The sequence below is a fragment of the Harpegnathos saltator genome, unplaced genomic scaffold (genome assembly GCF_003227715.2).
Source record: "Harpegnathos saltator strain DR-91 unplaced genomic scaffold, Hsal_v8.6 scaffold93, whole genome shotgun sequence".
In the NCBI taxonomy this organism is placed as follows: Eukaryota; Metazoa; Arthropoda; class Insecta; order Hymenoptera; family Formicidae; genus Harpegnathos; species Harpegnathos saltator.
The window spans coordinates 2400183-2410385 of record NW_020230721.1 but is presented as its reverse complement, the minus strand read 5'-3'; positions in this window follow the sequence as shown (position 1 = coordinate 2410385).

The window sequence follows — 10203 nt, the reverse complement described above, 5'->3', positions numbered from 1 at the left end:
GTTAATCGTCGCCGCTCACGACCGCGCCCGCCCCCCTCCAGCCCCCTCCGTCGCGCTGCGTCCATTGCAATTTTCAGACTTTCGGCTACTGAAGTCGTCCTCTTGACTCCTCGGGCCCATTCGTCTAGGTGTTAATCCCCCCGAAGAGAGGACGTGACTCGGCAGCAGTTTTCTCTGTTAGTCGAGCGGCGAGTTGGTGACGCGACGAGAGAGTAAATATTTAGCTATCACATCCCCCCTGCGCACTAGGCGTCCTTTCTTCGCTAACTATCGCGTCTATCGACTCCGTCTAATCAAAGAGCGCGCACTCACCTGACACGGGAAAATACGCCGAATCGGTATCGTTGAAGCTCGCAATGGACGAGCGAACGACGAGGAGCCAACGCGCTGTTTCGACGCGCGCCTCTCGACGACCTCAGATTTCCTCGAATTGTCATCTCTTGGTGCCTTCGATTGAACGAAGAGAATGTCAAGACTTGACTTGACATTTGACTTTTTCTTCTTCAATTCACGTGACTTCCCCACGAAGACTCGCGCTCGGTCCGCGAGACCGATTTCTCGATCGTGTTGCGCAAGGACAATGGAAAGGACGTGCCAAAGTGTAGGTAGGAGGGAGACACAATTCCCGAGGCCTACGAGTTCGAACGGAAATTCGGCCCCCCTCAGGGACCGGAAATTCCGTTCGCAGGAAGTGGAAAACGCGTTCGTTCGCTCGTTGTCGCGTCGATCGGACGGAAATTTCTTCTCAACGTGTGAAGCTTCCAGTTCGGCGTGCACTTCGCCATATCGGGAATCGGGCGGCGGTTTTGTGTCTCGTCGGTCCGATCTGAGGGACCGATGCGACGGGCGCGAGAGTCGGGGAGGGTTAATCGCTCGGATCGGCGATTAATGTGCAAAACCGGCAACCGGTAGAGAGAGCGGTGTCGGTAACTCGACGGAAGTCCCGCGGACTTCTCTATTTCACCTTTCGATTATGCCCGGCCGTAGTACGCGCGTATAATCGGCTTACGCGTGTTCGCGGCGCACCACGATCGAACACACACGCAGAGGAGGCTCGACACTGTTCTCGTCCTTTCTCGTCCCCGTCCTCGTCCTCGTCCTCGTTCCGTTTCCACTAGCCCTGGGGGAGGCGTGCGAAGCGAAAAGCGCGCTGTCGCGAATTTAGGCGCGCTTTGACAATCCTAATCTCGTGAAATATACGCGCGAATAACGAGCCGGCCGAAGATAGAGAGCAAGAGAGCGAGAGAGAAAGAGAGGGGGGTGGGAGTGAGGAGAGATGAGAGGAAGAGAGTCGCGGCACGTCGGATTAAAACACACCGTAACCAAGCCGCGCTCTAAAGGGTGACGTTTGCTAAATGGCGCTAATAGTAATCCTATTGATTGTGACGCGATACTTTAGGCGCGTCGCCTCGTCTATTTGTGAGGATTACGAGCGGAAGGATCGACCGGCCGGTCGACCTCTTCTACACGGCCAGCTGAGAGCAGGTGGAGGCGGCTCTCGCCCGCGGAAGACGGCCGCTTCGCGGAGTGTTGAAATAAGAGCAATTGATGTTTACCTTTTGTCCCCTCCTCCCCCTCCCCGCCCCCCCCGACGATGATATTTCTCGCATGTTCGTAACACGATAACATATAGTTCCGTGTTGAGCCTCAAACACGCCGCGAGCGTGTGTGTTGACTCGCGCTCGAAATCATTTAACCTTTAGAAGCTGCCACCAAATATCACCCCGTGCTAACTTTTCTTGTTATTGCTTATAGCGAGAAGTGATCTGTTTTATCATAAGGTTGTCACCATTGATAGTGCGCGAATAAATATCTTATATTATATTTTATAAAAAATAAAATTAATATTGTCAGTGTGGTTACGTTTTTTAATAAGATCCAAAGATGAAATTTCACCCATGGCAGCCTTTAAGGATTCATATTATCCGTGACATTGGAGAGCGAGGAAGAGGGAAAAGGATGATATTTTAGGACGGTGCGATTATGCGGAAGGAAGAATGTCGGTTCATGTTGAGCGAATTCGGAAAATTCGGTGACAAAAAACGAAATGTCGTCGTTGTGACACACGCTCGAAGACACTCGCTCGCGTTCAAACTTGATCGAGAACAATTGACTTGAGATGAATATTCCGATTAGCGGAGTCATTTATTGTGAAAACAAATTAACGAGTTGATATAATATACGCGTTAAGCCGAGTGCACAAAGCTGATTTGGCTGTAAAATTCGGGCATTTTTGCGATTTGCTTGTGTCATCCTTTTCCAATTTGCGGAAAGATCTCGATATTTTCATCTTCGATATTTTCCGCGAAATGATCGTAGCACCATTTAACGCTACGTCAATTTAGTCAATTTAATTTTCCTCAGGAACCCTCAGGAACAACAGTGGGAATATTTGCAGATGTCACCGCAATTTTAGCGGTAGGAAATAATGAAGAAGAAGCCTTAAACAAATTACAAAAGGCTGTAAATAAAATCAATAACTGGACAAGGAAATGGAAGATAAAATTAAATGAAAGCAAATCGGTGCGAATATTTTACACGAACAAGAAAATAAAATGTCAAATACCGATAACTGTAAACGGAACAGTAATTCCGTATTCAAACACAGCCAAGTACTTGGGCATGACCCTGGATGCAAAACTTCGCTGGAAGGAACACATAAAAAAGAAATGTGAAGAACTGAAGATAAAATATAGGAAAATATATTGGATGCTAGGGCGAAACTCCAAGTTAACAGTACATAATAAGTTGCTGATATACAAACAGGTACTGAAACCAGTTTGGAGTTACGGATTACAACTCTGAGGTTGTACCAGACCTACAAATATCAACATAATTCAAAAACTACAAAATAAAATACTGAGGGATATAATTAATGCCCCTATATATTAGAAACAAAGACATACATAGAGATCTTGGGATGGAAACTGTGCAGGAGGAAATTCAACACATTGCTCAGAAACACGAATCTAGGCTAAGGAATCATACCAACGCTGAAATCATGCCACTTCTGAATTACGGGATGCAATTGAGAAGGCTCAATAGAAGGAAACCACATGATCTAGTAAACTAACAAATGAGGAACAATATAATAGGAAACAAGATTTATAGTCAATGGACGATAAATCATATTACATTTTAATACATAAATTTAGACACAAACTGCTTGTTAGTCTACCGAGGCTAGTCGTAGTACAAGTATATTAAGAAAAAAAAATTTAATTTTAATTTAGTCAATTTAATTTTACCATCAATTTCTAAAACGTCGGCGAGTGACTATTTGAATCATCGCTGCGAGTACGCTCGTAATTACGACGTTCCAGCGTTTGCTACAGCTTTCAATCGATCAACCGACAACAATGATGAAATTTCAAGTACAAGCACGCGTTATTCAATTAATAACGAAATAAGCCAATTTACCAAGAAGAACAGGGGCGCGACCGTCTGGGACCTGATCGGAGCTATTCGCTTCGCACGAGCCGAGTCTTCTTACTACGTGAAGTTCCAAGTGGACCGATTGATCCGTCGAGGGAGCGAATAATACTCAATTGAAGACGCGTACGAAAGTACGCGCGGCAATAACAGCCGACAGCTCGACCGGCCGGGTGAGAGAGGAAAGGGAGAGTCTCGCGCGCGTCGGCCGCGTCTCGCCGAGCTACAAAACTGCGGGGGGTTCACGAACCGGTCTATTAGCCGCGTCCTAGTTATTAATTATGCTCGTGCCACCGCGCTGCGCGATTAAACGCGCGCGCGCGCGCGCATCTCGCCGTCTCACACCGAGCGACTCGTCTCGGAAGCGCGGCGTGTTCACCGCAGGACATCGCCGCGCGTCTCCGCGTCCGCGGCTATCCTCCGGTCCCCCGGTTGCGATGTCAAGCATTATACCAGTCGGGACGTTATAATCTTCCACATAGATACGTGGCCGAGAGCGACGCTCCTTTGTGTCGAAGAAACAGGGAAACGTGAGAGAGAGAGAGAGAGAGAGAGAGATGAGCGACGATGCGTCTATTTAACCCTTTGAGGCACGTATTTTTCAGAAAATCCGAATCACAGGAAAATTTATATACGGGGGTTTCTGGGGTCGCTGATGACGAATCCGTTATCAGATTTTCGGAATTCAAGATGGCGAATCCAAGATAGCGGACGCAAAAAGGAAAAATTGCAATAATTTCGGTGACAGTGGGTATTGTGGGGCTTTTGGGGTCGCTGATTACAAATCTGTTATCAGATTTTCGAAATTAAAGATAGCAAATTCAAGATGGTGGCTAGAAAAGAGAAAATTTTAGCAAACAATTTTAGCTAATTTAATAAAAATTCTATGATCCGCCATTTTGAATCCGCCATCTTGGAAAATTAATTTTGGAATTTGAACCTCAGATTCCTAATCAGCGACCCAAAAAACACCCAAATCTTGATTTTGAGCAAAAATTTCACTTATAGTTCGTGGAAAATAATTCTTTTCTGTAAAAATGTGTATTTTTCACACTTTGTTTATTTATAATAAATGGACAACTTATGCAAAATACTTTTCAACCTTTCATGTATGCTCCCATATCATATAAGAAGCTAAAAAACGCAAGAAACCCGACAAGAATCCCTCAAATATGAAATATTTCATGAAAATGTGAGAATAAATAGGTGGTAAGTATACTTACCACTATGTCTCAAAGGGTTAACGCGGTCGCCGATGATCGTTTCTCACATCGCCGCCGATTTTCACGGAAGGAAGCGGCAAAAGCACGCAAAAGCTGCCCTCGTGGAAGTCTCGGTGAAAGAGACTTAATGGCCAACTGACGCTCGGCTGTCGGTCGAAGCGAGCAACTCGGCGGAGAGAACGGCTGCTCCGATCGGGCGAGATGAGAATAGGATCGCCGGGCTCGAACATCAAAAACTCCGGACAGAACTCCGAAGGGGAAAGAAGAAGAAAATGAAGAAGCCCCCGAGGCGCGGTTTGTAAAAATATATATGTTTCTCGAATGACGCATCAACGACATGAGAAATGTTTAATAACCCTTCGATGGCGAGAGGTCTGGACTGTCCGGCTGAGGTGTTGGAGACGTCTGACGAGTCTAAGGGCCGGTTGTTCCAACTTCTTGGTAAGTTAACCGATAGTTGAATCATATGTTTATCTTTGTTTTTCCTTCAATTTGAACAAAGTCAGACATATGATTTAACTATCAGTTAACTTATCAAGAAATTTAAACAACCTGCCCTAGGTGAGGAAGATGCCGAAGAGCGTTCGTAATCGTAATCGAGAGACTCGCGATTGACGGATTAAGCGCGAGAGAGAGAGAGAGAGAGAGAGAGAGGGGGAGAGAGAGAGAGAGAGAGAGAGAAAGAGAGAGAGAGAGAAAGAAAAGAAAGAGAGAGGGGCCTAACGCACAACACCGTTGTTTTCTACTTACTCTCGTATAATTACGATTATAGGAGCGCGCGCACGTGTGCGTCGGTGCTTTACTCCTCGTGTCGGAGATCGTGGGAACCGGCGTGAAGGGAGAGAAGGACGAGGCGGCCGCGCGCGCGCGCCCGCGAAGGGCGAGTGTAAGGAAGGAAGGACGGGCGATCTCTCTCGAGGTGGAGAAATGGTTCGGGGGGCCAAAGGGACCGGGGGAGGACCCCGGGAGAGAGATGAGCGAGGGTGAACGGAGGCAGGCAGGCACAGGCCGGGGCCCCGGCTCTCTCTCTCTCTCTCTCTCTCTCTCTCTCTCTCTCTTTCCTCAGCTTCGGGGCTGCGCCAGAAACGAACGCTACGTAACGATCCGCGGCGGAGTGCGCGCTGGAGAGTGCGTCAACGGCGCGTCGATGGTACTCTCAGCATTATGGGCGCGATCAAAGCGTTTTATTGTTTGAGGTCTTATTGCGCCGTGTAAACACGCCGCGCCTGCGGTAGCAGGAGAGGTCCTCGGCCGGAGCGACACGTACCAAAACACTTTACGGCGACATGCCCGCTTATCGATAGCCCGCGAATCCCCGCGCGAGCCCGCTCCGCGCGAATGAGCGTTGCAGTTTGAGCGAGCGGGAATCGAGACGAGTCGTTGAGAAACGAGTCGTTAGTTGATTCGATGATCGCGATGATTTGCTCAGCGACTCAGCTAGTGGGGAGGTCGCGCGTTAGCCGATGAAAATTGTTGATAATTTTCAAAACAACGGGAATGTGAAATAACGGAGATGGACGTCGCATAAATTGTCGTAATTACTGTGTGTAATGATTGTTCCAAGGGAGTGCTTTGATCCGATGAGAAAATAATTCGGTACTCGCGTAAGTGAATGGGGATTTTTGTTATCACGATCGGAAGCGATCGGATCCATTCAGCAGAGTTGTTTCCTCCGGACAACAAAATGTCATCTGATCTCCGCTCAATGGAAAATTCACTCGCGCCAACGGAGAGCCGTTTCTTCCGAGTACACTGATCGACAATTAATCCCATCGGCCGTTCAAATTGCTCATAATTACGCACTTGACGGCTGGTCGTTTCTTTCATTCGAGCCAATGAAGATATCAATCGAGATCAATATCGTATCCAAGCGACGTACCGTGCGACTCGTTCGATAAATCGCAGTATCTCGCGATTTCGTCGCGGTCCAATTTACTTTCGCAATGGCGGAACCTGTTACGTCGAGTTGGGAGACAAACGTTGGCGTTATCAGAGCGCAAGTTGCGTAACAAGTCGGAGCGAGGGAAAGTACACGAGCGTCTCAGGCTCGAACTTACCGCACCCGCCGGTTCGCGAATCCCCTCGCGAGGGGGGATCCGCAGTCGACGCTGCGCGGATAATCAAGACGTTTTTCTCAGGAGAAGTAGGAAAGCAGGAGCGAGGGCCGTGGCGGGCCACGCGTCTGCGAGACAGGACGCGCCGTCGACGCGCGATAATTGGTGGCTCGGGAGAGAAGTATTCCTGCCGGAGAGAGGATCGTCGTCGTCCTCGTCGTCGTCCCTCTTCGTTGCAGTCAGTCGTAGTAATTTAGCAGGTAGCAAAGGCGGCCGGTCGCGGTCGCCGGGTCCGGCGATCACCAGCCGCCCTATCTCACAGAGGCGTCCTCCCCTCCCCCTCCTCCTTCTCTGCCACGGATTCCCGCCGCTCCCCCCTCGCCCTTCGACGGCGGGCCCTTCTCCCTCTCTCTCTCTCTCTCTCTCTCTCTCTCTCTCTCTCTCTCTCTGCCCCGGTCACCCGGTTGGCTGCAACCCGCGCGTATTTAAAAGCGTTTAAGGGCGCTCTCCAGACTCGAGTGCTCTCCCGGCCGGGGCCACAATGGTTCTTGCGTATTATTTGTTGGTGAAATAACATGCTGTCAGTTATGGGAGATATGCTAAATATATAGGCACGCTAGATTCTCCAGCGCCGGAGAATCGATCGAACTTCGGTCGTCGTGTCGACGCTCGAGTGTTGTGCTTCGAGTCACGGCGAGCCATGGCACGTTCGTCGAGGTGAACCCACAACCGGCCCGGGGGGGCCGGGGGAGGACAGAGTGATCTCTATAGACGTAAAGCCCCTCTCCCCGCCCTTTCACGGGAGACAATCCGCAGCGATCGAGGTGAGGCACACACCACCGCGGCTCGCTTCGGGGATGGATCGCGCGGATCGGATCGATTCGACCGCGGGCACCCTTCGTCTCGATCGCAGCTTCAGCCTTCCTCCCTCTCTCCCTCCTGCCTCCGCCTCACGTCCGCCGGGACCCGTCGAGCTGGCCGACGCGCCGAGAGGCGTGGACGCACCGTTTATTTTTTTGGGAACCCGCCGTCGATATCCGACAATCGTTCTTCTCCTGCCGCGAGAGAGAAGGACAGAGAAAGACAGAGAGAGAGAGAGAGAGAGAGAGAGAGAGAGAGGCATCGCAAGGATTCCGGATAGAATTCCGAACGCGGTTCTGCCGCCGTTCGCCGCTACCGACGTGTCCAACCGCGCGCGCTCGTGTGAACGCGAGTACGCTGCGCCTTTGATTTGACGAGATAATAATATTGACGGGAGTCTTTCGAAGACTTGACGCGTGTGGGAAAACGCGAGCGAAACTGGACCGTAGGGACGAGGCGAGCTTGAGCTTCCAGGCGCCGCGCCGGAGAGCTTTCAGGAGTAGAGGCCATGCGACATGCAAATTTTAGAAGGAGCAGCGACCGAGGAAAGATTTTCCTTGCGTCGAACTGTCGTTCGCGCGAGGCGGTTGATTCGCAATTTTCCGCGGAAACTGCTGGCAAGCTCGAAACCAACGCCGGTGACGGAGCGTGTGAGAATTAACCCTTGAACATTAGGGTGTTTTTGTCATCTCCTATCACTGGGAAGGGTGCATTCTCACACTCGTAATTTTTTTAATTATTTTTCTTTTCCTTTTTTATTATTTTTATTATTTTCTTATTATTATCTTTCTTTCTTTTGTTATTATTTATTATTATTATTATTATTATTATTTATTATTTTTCATGTACATGAGCTATAAATAGTTATGAACATTAGAAATTCTAGCACGCTAATGTGCTGCTATCTGGTGGCAACAGTTAAAAAATATCATCGGGTGAATTTTCACTCATTCTGGCGTTTAAGGGTTAAACGGCGGCGACAGAAATGCGTGAAAATTGCTTCCGAGGAGTTTCGCGCCGACATTCGCGTCTAAAGATGAACTTACGGCGACCTGAAATGTTTGTATGCGAATATCGCTCTGAGATTCTTGTCGCCGTCGAAGTGCCGCTCGCGCGGAAGTGGCTTCCTCGAGGAGACCTCGAAACAGTTATCAACGATTAAAAGGGAGTGGGAAGAATAAAGCGGGCGGGATGAGCGAGGGGTTGCTTACTTCGATACTCGGGTCGTTATTTCGCGTTCGCCGACAACCCAGCGTTGCTTAATCTAATAAAGCGACTAATAACTAATAATAACTTAATACACTCGGGCTCCAGAGAAGGCCGTAATTATGTGCTCTTTAATTATGTGGATCCTGCGCTCTCGATCGAATCGACGTTATTTGATTATCGAGCCGGGCGCGTACATAAAATAACGAAGGGGGAGGAGCTGTTTGTTTTTCGGCTCGCTGATGGGCCCGGAACGGCAAATTTAGGGCCAGATCGGCGTCCGATCGGCTGTGTACCGAGCTCGTGTAGACGCGGCCACGTGAGAAGAAGAATGATGTCAACGTTTTTTTGCAGCGAGACCCAGGACGAAATTTATTACGCGCAGTCCGCCGCTCTTAGATCAAGAGCGATTATATTAACGAAGGAGGAAGAGAGCGGAGTCCTTCGATCGATCGATCGATCGATGCTCTTGTGAAGCTAGTAAACGTCGTGGTAACGGTAACATTAAAATATCAATGTTAAAACTTTCCGCGTAACGACGTAAGCGACGTATGCAACATGTAATAGTTATATTGTTAAGCGGAAAATTATGAGATTGAGGTAACAATTGACGCAGATGTTTTATTATTTTTCAAGTTGTTTTATTATTTATTAATTCCATTGCGTGCAAAAGTAAAACGAAGAATATTGGCATTATGGCATGTTATATTCACAAGGTTAACGAAAATTTTTTGAAGTACAGCAGCGCGACAAGTGCTGCTACTAGTTCGAAGTAAAAAAAGAAAGTAAAAAAAAATGGAAATGAGAAAAAAGACAAAATAAAAATAGAATAAAGGAGATTGAACTCCCAAATTAAACTGAGAAGAAAAATCAAGTACCATCTCGCAGAAATCGTGATAGTTATTAAGTTATTAACGATTGAAAATGACCGCAATTAGAGGCTCTTTTAATTGATAACTCGAAAATTTGCCTACTTATTTGCAAAATGGTAAAGGATCTTCTTGTTCAAAATAATCTGATTAGTCTTCACAATTTTTCGTTTCCACCCTATATAAGAGGAAAATAGAGAGGAAAGGTGTAGAACAAGGAGGATTCGAGAAGAACAACACGATGGTCAAGTAAGCGCACAGAGTGAACGCGGTAAATCAGAAGAAAACGACAACACAATAACGTAACGCGATAACGTTACTCGACGTAACTGCCGTTCTAGAACCTTCTCCCCCCTCCCCCTCTCGCATTGAATATTGAAAGGAAACGGTTGAGCGGGCTCGCCGCGAAACGCAGACACGTGTTACGTCGGGACGTTCGCGTATTAAATTAAAATAATGCGCGAACGGGTGGTTCACGATAATAAGAATAGGTTAACGCTCGGTCGAGAAAATGAAGTGGACCGCGGTGCGCGTGCGCGCGCACGCAGCTGTGTTACC